This window comes from Drosophila melanogaster, chromosome 2L, assembly GCF_000001215.4.
Source record: "Drosophila melanogaster chromosome 2L".
Lineage (NCBI taxonomy): Eukaryota > Metazoa > Arthropoda > Insecta > Diptera > Drosophilidae > Drosophila > Drosophila melanogaster.
In genome coordinates this window covers 21,854,475-21,869,914 of record NT_033779.5, presented here as the reverse complement: position 1 = coordinate 21,869,914, position 15,440 = coordinate 21,854,475, and the positions used below count along the sequence as shown (strand labels likewise).

The 15,440-nt window shown below is 41.1% G+C and overlaps 3 long non-coding RNA genes across 5 annotated transcripts, besides 2 other annotated features; 2 read left to right on the top strand and 1 right to left on the bottom strand.

Annotated features, from left to right (window-relative positions):
• Window positions 1–155: 155 nt before the first annotated feature.
• Window positions 156–14,821, bottom strand: lncRNA:CR44917 (long non-coding RNA:CR44917). Of its 3 annotated transcripts, none has more exons than NR_124422.1 (4): window positions 14,484–14,821; window positions 1,612–1,690; window positions 346–1,442; window positions 156–275 (listed from the first exon to the last, which is right to left on the bottom strand). It is a non-coding gene; the product is annotated as a long non-coding RNA:CR44917 (long non-coding RNA). The 3 variants fall into 3 exon arrangements; NR_124425.1 differs by lacking the exon at window positions 14,484–14,821 and adding an exon at window positions 2,387–2,648 and having other exon boundaries at window positions 1,046–1,442; NR_124426.1 differs by lacking the exons at window positions 156–275; window positions 346–1,442; window positions 1,612–1,690; window positions 14,484–14,821 and adding exons at window positions 2,078–2,345; window positions 2,417–2,648.
• lncRNA:CR44919 (long non-coding RNA:CR44919) lies at window positions 1,895–3,061 on the top strand. Its single transcript, NR_124424.1, has 2 exons — window positions 1,895–2,397; window positions 2,462–3,061. It is a non-coding gene; the product is annotated as a long non-coding RNA:CR44919 (long non-coding RNA).
• lncRNA:CR44918 (long non-coding RNA:CR44918) lies at window positions 3,624–4,969 on the top strand. Its single transcript, NR_124423.1, has 2 exons — window positions 3,624–3,820; window positions 3,891–4,969. It is a non-coding gene; the product is annotated as a long non-coding RNA:CR44918 (long non-coding RNA).
• Window positions 7,385–7,478: a mobile genetic element.
• Window positions 12,582–13,059: a mobile genetic element.
• Window positions 14,822–15,440: the final 619 nt, after the last annotated feature.

The window sequence follows — 15,440 nt, the reverse complement described above, 5'->3', positions numbered from 1 at the left end:
AACAATGTTTATTCAAAGTCATCGGTCCAAGCTGATCCAAAATACTATAATTTTCTTATTTAATTTAAAAACAAAGTATCTGTAAGTAAAAAAGTAAGAATTTTTTATTCTTCTTTATGGTGTGATTAAAAATAATACCCTTTCCGTTTCTTATTATCTTCCGTTTATGCAACGATTTTATGTTGGCTCTTGCAAACAGATTTACTTCTATTTACCTTTGGGCAATGGTCACTTGCTTTTTTGTCCAGTGTAAAAACGGGAACTGTAGCTGGAAGCTGGAATTAAACAAATTAAACAAATTTCTTTAATTTTATTTTGTTTAAATTCCTATTTTAATTTTCTTACTGCCTCGGCTCCTAAACCATGCGGATGGAAGCGCGGGGGACTGGAGGATACGTGCAGCAAACATGTAGAGTTGGGCGGAGCAAAACAAAGGTTAATAACTGCCATAAGATGATGCATAGCATGACGCGGGCACAGAACACTTGACAGTTGACTGGCAGCCGGGTGAGAACGAGGAATGGTGGTGGAACGGGAAAGCCATGTTCTCTCTTGGCAGCCATTTTTATGCCTCTGGGCGGCGAACGTTAAATTTGGCCAAGCTTAGCCTGGCCCCCTCCCCGCACTGCCACCCAACAGTCGCGATAATCGCACCTTTGCACCTTTCTGCCAGCTTGTTTGCGCGACTCAGGTGTGCCACGAGAACAGACATAGCCGCATCGGGGCACGGACGCAGGTACAGATACAGATACACATTCAGACACAGACACAGAAACAGATACAGATACATTGGCGACTGGATCTACGGGGCAGCCAACCAGCGAGTGAACTCAACTCTTGCCAGCGGGGTGCATTTTCATTAAGAATGAAAAATGATGAGCAATCAATCATTTGCCCGGGAGGGTGTTTCTTATATACGAGTATGCGAGCTGCCTTTCCTTACCCGGCACTCAGCTCCATACCATCCCTTTCAACATACTGTAGTGCCGCCTCTCTCGCACTGCAGTGCATCTGTTAGATACAGCTTGTAGATTGATAGCATTACCTGCCTCTGGTGTTCGGAATGGCTCGCCGTCTTCCAGTCCTCCATGTTGTGGCTGCTCTTTGGTTGGTCAATGCCTCACATTTCGTATAATTTACATCTTCATTTTCATGTATATAGACTCCTCCATTCGCTTGAGGTCTGTGTTTCCTCTTTGCTGAATTTTTATCGCTCGCCGAATATATTTCACCCTTGATTTGTGGGCTCTACCGAATACAACGAAGTGCAAGGGAGCACCGCTTACGGTGTTCAGATGTGAAATGTGCACTCCAAGCAAGAGCCTCCAATGAGAAGTCGTTGTTAGACTGATGATCCCGAAAATTTGGTCAAATTAACACAGCATCGAAGCCGACTGCGAGGAAAATGTGGATGCGTGCGGTGGCATAGTATAGTACACGTACTAAATGGGAAAACGATAATAATGGGTATCAATTTGATTTGCTTCGAATAATTTTCTTATATAATTGTATAAGGTTATCTTAAGAAACATGGAGCCATAGTTTCAAAAGGGTGAAAAAGTGCTAACATTTGTATTCCAATGTCTTTACGTTATATGGTATATAGAATACCTTTTTAGTTTACAAGCAACGGTTATAATAGACCCACTTCTGTCTGCGCCACGCAGTTGATGGTTTTATGTCACTTTATCTGAAATTGTACAATGTTTGTTAAATTATCGGTAGAGAACGTTGGGGAAACTACATTAACAAAAATGCTCTCCAGATGGGAGCCGCGAACGTAAAAACAAAAATCCTCCAAGACAGCCACAATAAATTCATAATTCGTCGGGGTGCGTTCCTATTTCAGATTCGGAGAGCGCGATTTACATAAATTCAACGTTCCATCCGTCGATTCACTACCAAGATGAAACGGTCCCGGTTCGGGCTGACCAATAATAATAAGCAAATGTCAGCTGGATTCGACCAAGGGAATGAAAGATAATAAAAAACCACAGAGAAACGAAAATCGACGATGAACGCCATCAAGCAACGGAATCAATTCGAAAAAGCTATTGAAAAACAGACGCAGCAACTGTCATCGGACAAATGATTTGTATTTTTGTTTTAGTTATTTATGTTTCATAAATTATCGGATGTATCTTTTTACGATATTAATTTTGCTCCGACTGCCCCTCAGCATGGTCTCTATGGGCCTCAAAACGGATGCCGCGACTTGGTCTGCCTGCCGATCAAGATTTTATTTAAATGGAACTCATCAACGCTCATTTGGTGGGTCTGTGACTTCATCTCCATCCATGTTGGAGCTTCGATTCCCGCCTTTTGTTTTCTTTCCATACTCCGTACTGAAAAGGGTATATACATTAAATGATCAGCGAGTACTAACCTAACTATACGGTAAGGATGGTTTGAATACATAACCCATCAGCCAACGACTTCGCTGATTTCTTCTTCACTCAAGATCATCAAGACCTAGGGAGCTTTCTGACGATTTACTACTGGGTATGCCAAAGTCTTATTCCGACACATTGATACAGTTTTCCTCAGTTGCTCTTGTCCACATTTCGAGGCTTTTGGGCCTCTCTCCCGGGTTCAGCCTTAATTATAGAGGTCGACTCTGCTGATGATGCCTTAATGTCAACGTCGTCCCGCCGCCTGCTTCGTAGTTAATTAATGGACTTCGTCGTATTAAACTCATTAGTTCGCTTTCTGGGCATAATTTTAATTAATCACTCAAAAATCCACGCACACGCAACCGCGGAGGAGACTGCGATACAGATTCGAGTAGAACGACAAACACGTTTGGATCGCCTTATCAGAAAGTCTTTGCATATTAAACGATCTGCTGGCTACCTAAAAACACAAATCGAAGTCGGATCGCAGATCCGAAAGAGAATTCGAATCGGAACCGAAATCCATATTTAAACGAAAATTAAAATTCGCTGAACAGCGAACAGATCGACAGATTGTTCGTTACTCAATCGATTTTTAATTTTAAAATGAAATAAATCAAAATTAAGAAAAAAGAACGCAAAAACGAACGCTCAAAAGAGACTCGCGCAAAAAGACGAAGCAAATTAACATTCGCTTGCCCGCCATTCGATTTGATATATTAAACTCAAAATGTATATTTCATCATTAAAAAAATGAAGAAAAAAGACAAAATAAGAGCCGAGCGCTCAGACGAAGAACGAAATGCTGGAAAAGATCGAAACTAGTTTTACAGGTAAGCCCCGAGATGAAGTTGAGATCGGATCAGATCGGATGCTACGAGATTCCTCCATCGCCATCGCCATTGGGTCTCGCGCCTCTCCCTCTCGCTCACACTCGGCTGCCGCTGCAGCCGTCCCGCTCGCCACGACGCTCGTATGATAAATAACAAATCAAACGCTGAAATGTCGGTAATGTATGTGGCATGTCAGGGTTCTCCTAATTTATGGCCTGGATCAATAAGAATAACGCCCCAATCAGTGACTATAAATTAACGCAAAGACAAAAACGAAAAAACGTACATTTACGTATACAACTTCAAAAATGTCGAAGGCTGAGAATGTTTGGCGGCTGGAATGCATTTCATTTCATTTCACTCCCTGATACTCAGCTCAGAGTTATTTGAGATTTAGCCCCGAAAAGCTTTGATCCGGAATGTCGTTGACTCAGGCGGCACCTGAAAGCCGAGCCCGATATCAGAAGATATTTCGATTCGCAGCATATACGTCTGGCATTCGAAAACAATTTTCGAATTGGGGATAAACAGGATGTCGTACTAGACCATATGTTAGTAACAAAAATAAACAAAACCTTCTATTGGCAGCTCAAGGTAATCAATTTGTGTGTTCCTACATATATATTGTAGTTATGTACATGTGTTGTTACCTTAATCCGATTAGATTCTTTGCTGGCTCCCTTTACCACCATTCCCCCTAAATCTTGGGATACCAATAATATTTAATCCAATCTAACCCAGAGTTTGATCAATTAACTGAACTGTGAACACTGTGACTTTCATCACTTCTGAGCCTGGCGACTGCCACGGAAACCAAACCAGAGCAGCCCATTATTCCGCGATGGAGTTGGAGTTGGAACCAAGCAACTCTATTGAATTGCACATGGGGCCAGTGGGCCAATATGAAATTATCAAAACGCAACTGACAACTGCCGGTGAAACTGAAGTGGACAAGGATACCGTTACAGTCTATACAAATGTCGCCGACGCCGCACACGCACTTTGACACACGCAGTTTTCCGAACAGGTGGAATCCAGGTGGTTTCACCAGTGATGAGCTCTCCTTCGAAGCCATTAAAATGCAACATTTTTAGTTAAAATCAAATGTCTCACTCTCTGAAAGCATTCGGAGGAATTATTCTTCAAATAATTTAACCGTCTGAGCTTTTTTTATTAAGGCATTTCAGCTAACATTCCAAAAAAATTTAAATGTTAGTAGAGACTTGATTGTAATCTGTAATCTGTATCCCAATCCTGAATAGAAAGTAGCTAATATCTTATTACACCACAGTTCCCAAGTACGTGGGATAAACAATTGTGTCATCACTGGGGAGAAAACCACCACTATGAGAATGATGTATGAATTGCTTTGAATTTAGTTGTCAAAGCTATGTTCTGTTGAATGCGGAGCATGGATATCACAGCGCTTCGTAAATTGTTAAAATGTGTCAGAATTGCACAAAACGCGGCATAGCATGTACAACAAAACCAGCGAAAAATGGCAGTAGAACGCAGCTGACAGTAGGGTTTGACAACAAAAGTGAGCATAACTGACAGCACGGAGGAAAGTCTACAACAGTGGCAAAAATCAAAGCAATTCCCTCAAAAGGGAAAAAGGATTGTGTGAAATTAACAGGCGTATGTTAAATCATTACTTTTACGAAACTATTTCAAATCATTCCTGTCATGCCGTGACAGTACTTTAAGTTTAATTGTACCTTAATAAAAGGAGTATAGACACTATTCCAGTTTGCATTTAATAATTGTTTGTAATAATTTCCTATGCCTTTCCTACCACTGTGCCACGTCCCAAGCACTCACGTGGTATTTAGCCCGCCGAAGTTGCATGCTGCACCCGTCTTTAACATCGCAGCGATTTCTTGTCCAGCCGGAAAATGCATGTATTCAACAAATGACACCTTTACGCGCATTGGCGGCAATCTTCGCCTGTCAGCACCGCACCTCTCCACACTCCACACAAATGCGGAACTTAGCCAAAGAAGTTGGCCCAAACGCCTCGCAAATTTGGATGCCCGGCAATCGAATATGTTGCCGCATTGTCTTTGTCGACACTTCAATGCTTCTCCTTGCGCGAAGTTGGTTGTTTTTAAGCCACGCCAAATCGAACTACTAGCAAAAAACAATATCTTTCGCCGCTTTCCTTTTAAAGCCGAAATTTTGCTCATTTGGCATAAGAAGCCTGAATTAACCTGTTGGTTTTCGGCTGAATGTGACGAAACTGCAGGCCAAAAGGAAACGAGGCAGCTGCTCGCGTTGGCGTCGCCAATTGGCAGTTGACGTTTGTGCGCTAACGAAAACTCTCACTGGATATACCGAATTAGCAAATAAGTACGTGTATGTATTTGCTGGATGAACAATAGATGATCAGCATACCCGAACAAGATGCTCGCAAACTTTTGTAGGAGGACTGAACTGCAACTTACAGTAGAAGAAATCTGAAATAAACCTTCCTTGTTTTTTATCGATTCGGTTTTAATTCGATCTCTCAATCTCGATTTCTCAGATAACTCCATTTAAGATTTATAAAGAATTTAACTTTACAAAAGCATTTCAAATTTCCAGCTGCTGGCGATGAAAATACGAGTGTCACCATATGTTAGGCTATATAATCTTGGATATTATGAGAAATACCTTTGGAAATTAAGTTAAATAATTTAAATATTTCTACAGCCTAATGGATTTGTTTACATGGTCACTCAGAGCAATTTTTCATTTTAGTGGAAAATCCAGTAAGTCCACTCAAACGCTTTATGCTGTACAAGGGAAGAAAAAAACATTTGAATCACACGGCAGGGAAAACCAGTTTGTTTATTAATCGTGCGAGAGCGAGCGAAACGGCCGACGAGATGGCGCGCGAAACAAATGTCAGAGGCACCGAACATCAATCTCCAGCGGTGTTGGCCGACTAAGCTATAGCTGCATATAGCTGCCAAGCCACCGATCCGAGCATATCCTATCCTATCCGATCCGATCCGATCCGATCCGATCCGAGCCACATGGCAACCATTCGGCCTGGCCAACAAGTTCTTTGGTCTCCACAAAAGGAAAAGCGCTTGCGCCGCGGGCCAATTTGCAGGGAGCGAAGCGAACGAGGGAAAACCGGCTAAAAGGTGGGCAAATGCGTTTCGGTCATCGCCGCTGGTATTGTTGCTGTTCTGGCTGGTTGAGAAACTACAGTTGGGTTCATAACCTCATTTCAAATTGGCAAACAGGTGCGACACAAATCGTGTCCACGATCAGCGCTGTCCGTAGTGCGAGATGATGAAAAGCATATGTACATATGTAAGAGCAAACAATTTTCTTTTAACATGCCCAAATAAATGATTTTAAAAGAATACCATTGTTTTAATCAAGCAACAAGAATAAATACAAGAGGGCCCTAAGTAAAAAAAGTACGCGGCAATAAAATTAATTGAAATACGTTATAAAATTATAAGTCAACGCCCAATTTTAATTCATATGCTGCATATGTTTTGCAAAAATGCACAAGTTATTTTCAATAAAAAATTAATGTGTTTAAAAAGGAGGCATCGGCAACTCAGCCACGTTTTGCACACATATGTGGCATGTTGAAATAGAACGGCCATATCAACATCAGCAACACAAGCTGCATAAAAGCGTATATCAAAGTGGGGAAAAATAATGAAAAATATAAAGAGTCGGAAAAACTGAACTCAAATCGAATGAAAAACGATAAAAATCACACAACTGTCCAAAGACCGCCTGAGGCCGAATGCAAAATGCTTCGATTTGAAATGTTGCAACAATAATTGTCACAAATTGAACTCATGTCATGATTTGCGACGACGACCGTACACCTGATCACTTCCTGGACTAGAGGGGCAGAGTAGGGATTGGAGGAGAACCAGACATGAGTCGGGAAAAATTCGATTGTCTGGCAGGTGCAATTAGACTAGGTTTCTGCGATAAAAAAAAGCAAATGCCAGCAATAGTGCACTGATTGCTTTTCAGCCGATGAGAGGAACTCAGTGTATTTGTATAACAACGTGATTAACTTTTCGGTAACTGAATCGTCTAATAAGTTCATAATTGCCATTTAGTTGAGGTGGTGAATTTTGAAAAATATCGTATTTGAAATTCGTAATTTGGTAAATATTTATGGGTATCGTTTCCCGCTATATTATCGGGATCAATGGACGAGTCGATTTGGCCATGTCCGTTTGTCCGTCCGTATAAACGTTAATCACCATAAGAGCTGAAAAATTTAGATAAGACATGCCTCCAAATGTGGTCACCCCCACTTTTTCGCATACAAACCGCTCAAAATTGACGAACTTTTTCGTTTTATTTTCCAATTTCTATCGGTATACCAAAAACGGGAAATTCAAGGAAATGATTTCTTCGAGAAGGAATTCAGGAATTGAGAAGCATCAACAAGTATAAATATTTACGCTAAGCTGCATGATTAACTGCGTCAGCAAACGTAATCCCAACATTAAATTCTGATCTAATTAGAAACAAGATCAAATATTATTCATCGGATCGCGATCGGCCAACTGGCGTTTAACAACTTTATAGGGTTTATCTCGGAACGCCTTTGATAGAATAGCTTAGTTTACTACGTTGGTAAATATTCGGCAAACATATGCCAGGCTAAAATAGGCCATAATAGGTGCTTTATGACTTTTTAAACTCTGGGTAAATATTGAAACCGGAAGGCGGCCATAAAGCTTCAGCACCAGCTGCTGTGTGTAAACACATACGCTTCACCCGATTTTCAGTTAATTAAAAAGACCAAGCGTTGCAAAACCGCCGAGAAAGTGGTCCATTCGGGCTTCGGCCCTCCCAGATTTGATCGGCAAACACTGCGGCTGGCTAATTGGCTCCCCCACAAGAGATCCACATTCCGCTGCCACCCTTCCCCTTCGGCAATCACGATCACCTTTACGGCGATGGCGATAGTTCATTTCTTAATTGTTCTGCCGCCAACGCCGCCGCCACTGACAACAATCTTGGGCTGGAGATAAAAATGTATCCGGCTGATAATCGCCAGAAGGAGCCCAGCACCATCGCCGAAATTGTGTTTGCTTCCCGCCGAGATATTTTGAGAAACAAATATGAGAAAATATTAACTCTGTAGTTCAAAAGAACTGATGCGCCCATTCCCTCGATTCGGCATGACAATTAATATGTGCAAGTAATCATCACAGGTCTGGGAAGTCTTCTTACAGCCCCCATAACTCTCGGCAAGATCAAAGGCGGCGACAATAGGGCTGCAGTGAAGTGTTCTTTGTTTGGATCCCCGGGCACTTGAGATCCCCGAATTAAGTTCAGATTTGTCACTGTTTAGTCGGGCCCTCTAAGTACTTATTTGCCTGCTGATTGCGCAGGGCATTTTTTACGGCCCCGGTAAAATATACACTAACCCAGCAATGAAAACCCACTTAATTACTAGTAACACCATTTGGGTTTGGCTTGTTCGGCAGTAAAATTTGCATAACGCCAGATTTCCTTCGAATTTTTCCTATGAACAATAAGCCATATTGCCCAGCCACTCCCCTACACTGGCCGAGCCGACCCCTCGCCCAAGCCGTTCTCTGTCTCGAATGTTGTGGCAAAATTATGTAGCACGTCCAGTGCTGAATATGTTTAAAAAATATTATGCACGACAAGTTACATGCATCAAACTGCGCCTGCTGAATTTCTGCCGCCGCACCGCTGCTTTCCGCAAATCTACAAGCGAATGCTATAAAATCACGGCACAACCAAGAAGGCGGTAGGTCCCCAGAACGATGATGGTCTTTCGCCGTGAGAAGGCGATTTTCGGCTTGGACTGCCAATTGTGGCCAGTACACACACACACACACACACACATGCATACACCTGCATACACACAGGTTAACACGAATGCAACACCCAGCGGCCATCGAAACCAGGCAACCTGTTGCACGTCCGACGCACTCGCTTGTGCACATACGTCTTTCGAAGTGCATTTCATTAGGGGCGCAGGCGACCAACAAATTGTCGCTGCCCGATAATCGAAGAGCTGGCGCGGACCTGGAATAAGAAGGAGCTGCACAATGGGCATCTGGTGCAGATCGAAAATGTGTCTGGAGTCCAGAACTTGGAAATTTCAAGTTAGTTTTGCGTGAGCATTACTATATGAGAAGACCTGGCATTCGCTTAGGGATAAATTTTTTTTTTTTGTGTTTATTTATATAAGTGAAGAATCCGTACGGATCTTAATTATTTGAATTCCGATTATGATTTCTTTTCTATCATTTCAATTTATGTTCCGACGATTTTGTTTTTCCATTATTAGCTTATAAGTTGCCTTCTGTTTTTATGGAAACTATTTGACATATATATACCACAAAATTTTCCTATGAGGGCAATACAACTTATGTTTATACTAGCTACAATAGAAAGATGACTTTCGCTATAGCTTCATGCTAAAAGCTTTTAAAACTTAGAGATTCGATTGCGTAGAAAAAAACTAACGAACATAGCTTTATCGACGTGGCTGTTGATAAAATGTATACATTTATGCATAATATTTGACTTACTGCATTGCAAACTCTGATTTAAAACAATACACCCTCTGCAAGAGTATTAAATAAGTTTTGCTGGTTTTAAATCTCAGAAGAATCCATAATAGTTGATCCCACAAATGATTTCGAGCATTCAGCGCAGTGGCCCATTCGGCTCCTCTCGGCCCAGAACCATTCGCACTTTAGCCTGCCGCCTCAGTCCGATGAGGCCGAAAGCCAAGGTGACGATTCGGAGAAGGGAAAACTGGGCCCTCTCAGTCGCATTGTTTCGATTGTCCTTCGCTTTGTCCGAATCCAGTGCGGCCAGGGGTATCTACATATGTGCCGAGGGGAGCTCCACTGCTGGGTGGGTGGCAGTGGCATCGCACGACGTTTGTCGCTGTCAATTAAAGCTGCAACACAGCAGGAACTGGAACTTGTTGCACAAGCTGCACTCTCTGCTGCAGTTGCCATTGCAGTTGCCGATGAGTGTGCCACTTTTCTATGGCACTGTGGTGCTTTCTGATACTCACCGCCGCTGCAGCATCTGCTCCTGCTGCTCCTCCTGTCTCTGCAGTGCCCCACTCTCGGGGAATCGGAAGCCTTCGTCCTTCAGTGCGAGGAACCATTCCGCTTCGCGCCTCGGATCACGGCAGCTGCATTGTCTGCTGTTGACCAACTTTGGTGGCAGTCCAACTGGGCTCGTTTCCCTTTTTGATATCGGTTTTCTGTCAATGATATGTTGACAGCCTCTGAGCCAACTGAACGCAGCTTTTAATGCCCGAAAGGAGAGCGATTCAGATAATGTGCGCTAATTCGAAATTTTCAAATTCTTGTGCGGAGTATTTCTTTTCGCAGCTAGACGAGTGCCTTAATTAGAAACTCCCGAATGATCAATCGATCCCAGCATCTCTTAGATTGTTACTTTTGTTTCGCAGCGTGAGGTGGTACTCCTAAGCACGAAACGTACTCTTGCGTTGCGATGTTTCAACGTGCTCCTACCAGATGCATGTATTTCAGCACCCATCATCATCCTCCAAATGGTATAGAGGCAGCTGGTGATCCGAGGTCCGAGACAAGCCAATGGTGATATCCCAAGGGCCGAGAAATGCACCAAGTCCATCATGTCCGCCGCCAACTGTGAGGGGCACCTTCGTCGCTCTTAGTCAGGGTGGCAAGTGGTGGCCACGATGGCAGCAGTTGCTCAGCCACGTCAAGCTCCTCTGGTTACCAGTCTTTTTTACCTCGCTGCGGTGCGTCGATTCGTTGCAATTCACGTGGTGCATGGTGCCTGGAGCCTCTGTGTATGGGCATGGTACAGCTCCATGTTTATTGCTGCCACTGACAGCAAGTTAAAGATGACGATAATGATGCCCTCTTCTTATTTTGATCGCGTGCTCTCTGTTGACTGAAGCAACGCAGAGGAAACGAAGACTTTGCTTGAGCCTCAATCTGCCGTAAATTAGCATTTGAGAAAATTAATAAAATTTTTTATTCAGAATGAGCTGCAAGCTTCCCGTCCGCAATCATATCAAGTGACATGTGAGAGCTAGAGCAAAAGCATTCGCAACATCTGAATCCCAATATAAAAAAAAAAAATAAAAATTTTGTATTTTTATCGCATTTTTAGTTTAATAAGATTTTATTTTATAGATTGATCTATGATTACAACGCGCTGGTAAATGCGAGTGTGTTATCTCTTACTCCTAGCAAAAATTGTGCAAAATTTGAGCGATTAAGTGAGTGCTTAAAATCTTCATATGGTAGAACCAAAGACACTAGAACTATTCTAGTTATTCTAGTGTCTTTGGTAGAACTGATGCCAATCAACTATTCGCTGATAAAAATTTTATTTATTTTAAATTAAAAGACTAGGCGTGCCTAAAATGTTTACCGATTACTGACCAAAAATATACATAAAAATGAAATGGCCAAAGAAAGAATAAAGGTAACAATAGTGGACCGACACATTGCACTCCTATTTATTAGTTTAAGTACTTATATTCAAAAGCTTTAGTATTAATTGAAATTATGACGCCTTCTAAAGAGGTTGTGTGTTGTACAACGACTAATACAAATAATTCTGTGGACTGACGGTGAAGCTCAAATAACTCCTCTTTAACACAGCTTCGCCTGGCCGTCAGTTTATCCCACAAATCAAATAAGGAGAAGGATGGGAAATCGAATCACGACTGTCTCCGTTTCTGTGCGTGCCAACGCTCCGTCTCTTTCTCAGATGAGGCCCTAACATCGCCCGTCTCTTTCCCGCTTGTAAGGTAGACCGGCAGATCCATCCGCTACAGGGCGTCGAACAGCAGCGTCATAATCACACGGCTGCATTTGGCTTTTGGAGGCGCGATTGAGTGGTAGGGAGGGGCTTTGGAGGCTCCTGGGGGCTTGGAGCTTTAGATCCCTCCTCAAGCTCCTCAATAATTATGGAGAGAAATAAATTGTGTATGATTGCTTGATTGGCGATTTATTGACTCACATTATTGGAAGCTGCCGCGCCATCATCCTGCTCCCAAGCGCAACCATGGAGCCGGTGTCTGGAATCTGAGCGCGAGTGCATCCATGAGTATTCCTAATCGATGCGGGCCTGACAGGGTATTTATTACCAAATGCGTACAATAATTCTCCTTTTCCTTTGACAATAAAAAGCACGGAATGGAGTGGGATGATGATGGAAATTGCAATTGTCATTCAAGACCGGAAGCTTTTAGAACTCTAAAATTGAGAGAGCACTCCCCTTTCATATTAATAAGGACAGAATTATAATAGTAGATTTGATAAAAGTTTTATTTTTAATACCAATTTTAGAGGAAGCACTCAAAATGTTTGCTTAATTATACCCGTTACTCGTAGAGTAAAAGGGTATACTAGATTCGTTGAAAAGTATGCAACATGCAGAAGGTAGCGATTCCGACTATATAAAGTATATATATTCTTGATCAGGATCAATGGCCTAGACGTATAGACGTATGAACGTCGAGATCTCAGAAATTCAGCATACAGATTCTATAGGCAAAGACGCAGCGTAACTTTGTTGACCCATGTTGCCACACCCACTCTAACGCCGACAAACCGCAAAAAAACTGCCACCCCCACACTTCTGAAAAATGTGTTGACATTTTTTCGCAAAAACTTTCTAACGCTCTAAAACCGCCATGCCGCTCACCCCCTTGCCTTTGAACAATTTTTAAGTTTGTTCTCATTTTATTCCCCAATATCTATCCATATAATGAAATTTCGCGTTCGCATTATTAATAGCTGAGTAACGGGTATCTGATAGTCCAAGAACTCGGCTATAGCATTCTCTCTCTTGTCTTTTTTCTTTTCTTTTTTTTTTTTTGATTAATCTTGATTTAATTGAAACTTCGCCATCGGATTATCTTCCTTTACAAATTAATCACTGGCCAAAGATTAACATATCTACCCATGGAGATCAACGCAGCACTTTTTATTTGGGCTAATAAGTGATTAAAGTCTATGTTGGCAAACATGTGACAGTTTTGAAAATAAACCAATTTAAAAAACTAATAGCAACATTTTTCATTGAAAATTAAAATGAAAATTCATATCCCTATTTATGCGAATGAAAAAAGTTGTTATATTTGAAATACAATTAGCTTATATACATAAATGGATAGGTTCGAAAAATTTTTTCAGATAAAATTGTTCAGGAAACCAACAAAAACATTCTATATCAATGGGTTTTAGGGGCGAATCGAGAGTTTTAAAGCCTGAAATGGAGAAAAAATGGAAAAAGAAATGAAAGATATCCGTAGAAACAAAGCATTCACACGCACATATTGAATAGGTTCAAACAAAAGCACATTCAATTTTATTTATTATCGCCAGGGATGGGATATCCTTTTGTATGAGTGTATGTGTTGCTTCCTTCATAGCCACACTTGCCATTTACCCCGACGACTTTCACTCAAGAAAATAATTTTGATGTGTTCTGTTATCTAGTGAGCAGGAGAAATGACCCGGGAGATGCATCTGAGGGTAATAAATAAACCTTGAGATTGAAGAAAGGTTCGGTAAGGAAGAAGGCTCAGAGAAATGTCAACAAATAAAGTGTGTGGTTCCAAACTCAAAGGCTGTAACTCTGTCAGACAGACACATTCAGGCAACAAGAGATACACGATGTATGTTCCTGTATCTCGCGCTTGACTTTATGTCTGTGTGTGTGGAAAACGCAATTTCAACTTTCCAATGATGCGGCGATAAATCACGGATAATCTACTTTTCAGGATCATAATTTTTGTGTGAATTGACAGTCAGGCAGTGACAAAAAGAAAGCCGACTGACAGATTTATGTACACGCACTAACACACGCGCACGAATTCCACAGTGCGATAGGGAGGAATATAGAACAGGCTGAAAGGACATCGTCGATAACAGCGATATCAATTTCACATAAAACTCACGCCGGATCCGCTCTAGAATTACGAATTTACGAATGTGGATGACAATGACGCGTTTCCTCCGTTTTTGGATTCGATTTCAGATTTCATTGCTTTGGATAGCTTGTGGTCGTTAGAATGGGCGTAAGATAATTTTTGATATAGGATTTTCTTTTTTTTTTTATAACAAAAGTTAATACCAAAACTTTTGTATGTTGCAAATGCTGTCTTCACAAAATTTCTTTAAAATTCCTTAAAAGGTATTTTTGCTTGGTTGTCTCGAATACTTTACAATATCTTAACATAATAGAAAATCGGTTATGGTGTATATCTTACTTGGAATAATGGAAGCCTCAAGAGACCATATGGCAATGGTGCGGCCATCTTTTGTTTTTCTGGACTATCCATGCGGGTCGCCAATGCTTCGAATGTGTCGCACGTTCCTGCTCGCTTGTCCGTCCATTTATTGGCGTCATTAAATCATTCTATCAATCCCAGGCACAAAACCCACACACACCCACTGGGAAACCCACCCTCACCGACCATCATTAGTCATTAATCGTTGGAGTGACTTTAATGGCATTAAATAGTCGCAATTATATTTCAATGCGATCCCTAAGACCAGAACACAAACGGATGTTATTCGTTTTCAGGGTGACTATAAGTTTTTTCCCAATGGCGACCACCAGCCAGGATTAAGATAATTGCTTTCTTTTTCTTTTTCCTTAGAAGGCTTCTTTATGCCTGCAAAATCGTTATTGCTTTAATCAATAATCGTCTTACTTTGTAAATAGTAAATATTTTAAATACAATGAATATTAGAAATCATTAAATTAAATCTGTAGCAGTCCCTCTTGCTTAGTTATTTTGTTAGTATTCATATGCCACCTTTGCCTTATTTTATGTTTTGATCAAGATAAATTGGCCAGGCAAATAATAAAACCAATAAATGAATCGATTTTTTCAAATACTCGTATTTGGACGTAGCAGCTGTGGGAATTTTGTATGCGTTGAGTTGGCGTGCCAATCTCAACTTTCTAACTTGTATAGCCTCTGAGATATGAGTAGAATAGTAGATTCGATATAACCGTATTAATTTATACATATATTTCTTTGCTTGTACAAATTATTTACTTTTACTCGGCCTATTTCGTTTAATCGTTTTATATTCTTAAAGTTTTTTTTTATATTAAAAGCATTCATTTGATATTATGCATTTAATTTTACTTAAACCAGCTATAAAGATACTCTTTGAAATAAGATCCTAGTTTTTGAAAAGATTATATCTTAATC